We start from the raw sequence: 1,570 nt of genomic DNA, 5'->3' as shown, positions 1-1,570 counted from the left end.
CAGGCAGGCAGGCAGGCAGGCAGGTAGGCAGGCAGGCAGGCGGCAGGCACAGGCCAGGCGGAGGAGGGCTGACGATCGATGGGCAGGGGCTGGGGCTGGGGCTGGGGCTGAGGCTGGGAGGGGCCGAGCAGGCTCTTGGGGCAGCGAGCGGCAGCCACAGGCGTCTACGGCCATACCACCCTGAACGCGCCCGATCTCGTCTGATCTCGGAAGCTAAGCAGGGTTGGGCCTGGTTAGTACTTGGATGGGAGACCGCCTGGGAATACCGGGTGCTGTAGGCTTTTCTCCTTTCCTTTTTCTTTCCTTCCCATTCAGCCTCCCATCCTCTCCCTCTGCCGCCAGTGGTCCGCCCCCCCAACCATGCCCAACCCGGCTCCATTCAAGACCCACGTGCCCCCACCCAACCACAGGCTATGTGTGGTGGGCCCGACCCGCTCGCCACACGCCACACGCCACAAGCGCAATGCAATGCGGAACCCTGGCCCTCTGCGGATGCCCGGGGCACAGACAGGCGCCCACAGCACAGCCCTTCCGCCTCCATCCCTAGCGAATGCCCACACCCTATCTTGGGGTGCGGCCTGGGGGGTGGTGTTCAGGGCGGTGAGCGCTCAGGGGGCGGTGCGAAGAGAGGCGGAGGCGGAAGGGGAGGCAGAGGTGGAGGCGGAGGCAGCAGAGGGGTGTGGAGGGAAAACAGCCGGTGGGAGAGGAACCGCGGGAGCCCCGGGCAGGCCATGACCCGGCCTCTGCAGGCGTGTGCTCCCAGGGTTCTCGGCCTCCTCCCTGCCTCCGGTTCCTCTCCTCTCCCGAAACCCTAGCTGTTCACTTGGGCCGCCCGCCCACCGCAGCGCTCCAGGCCAACACCAGCCAGCCCCGCCTCCTGCCTAGGCCAACCTACACCTTCTCCCCACCAGTCCTGGGCGGAGCTCCCGCCTGAAGGGCATCGCCCTCCTACCCACAGATCACTGATCACTGTCCCTTTGCCCCTGGGCCCGGGCATCCATGCTCCGTGTGCACAGGACAGAAGGCCAACTGCCCGGGGCCTCAGGCCCCGTTGGCACCCGGCTCCATGCCCCGTCCCAGCAGAATATCGAGGCTCGCTCCCTCATGGAGACCCGGGCGTGCCCCACAGCACGGCAACAAGGGCCACCCGAAAATAAAGGATGGGGCAAAAGAAAGAATCCCTCGCACACCCCCACGCCAGACGGGGTGCTGGGCAGGTGTGGCAGCACATCGGGAACCGCGAACCCTAGGCTGCAAGGCCTCGGGCTCCGAGGGAGGGCTCCTATGGCAGCTCAAGGGCATGGCCTCCTTACCCAAAGCGCGCCCCAGCGCGACCGCCCTCCCGTGGGCTAGCTGCCGCGCCCACACAGCGTCCTGTGTGTCCCTGTGTGTGGGTATGTGTCACCTGTGTGCACCTGGGTCACTGTCCCTGTCCAAGACCCAATCCGCATCCGGGTCGGGGTCTGCGTGTCTGTGCAGGGGTGTGAGTGGGTCTGTGTGTTGCAAAATCCAATCCCTCCCTCTCTGTCGCTCTCTCGCTTTCACATACACACAAAACACACACACAACA

General features: G+C 66.1%; 1 non-coding gene across 1 annotated transcript; it reads left to right on the top strand.

Moving 5' to 3' along the window:
* Positions 1–162: 162 nt before the first annotated feature.
* Positions 163–281, top strand: LOC117798085. The gene has a single exon (XR_004622818.1). It is a non-coding gene; the product is annotated as a 5S ribosomal RNA (ribosomal RNA).
* The last annotated feature ends 1,289 nt before the right edge of the window (positions 282–1,570 follow it).

This window comes from Ailuropoda melanoleuca, unplaced genomic scaffold (genome assembly GCF_002007445.2).
Source record: "Ailuropoda melanoleuca isolate Jingjing unplaced genomic scaffold, ASM200744v2 unplaced-scaffold2453, whole genome shotgun sequence".
Classification (NCBI taxonomy): Eukaryota; Metazoa; Chordata; class Mammalia; order Carnivora; family Ursidae; genus Ailuropoda; species Ailuropoda melanoleuca.
This window is presented reverse-complemented; position numbering and strand designations above follow the sequence as displayed.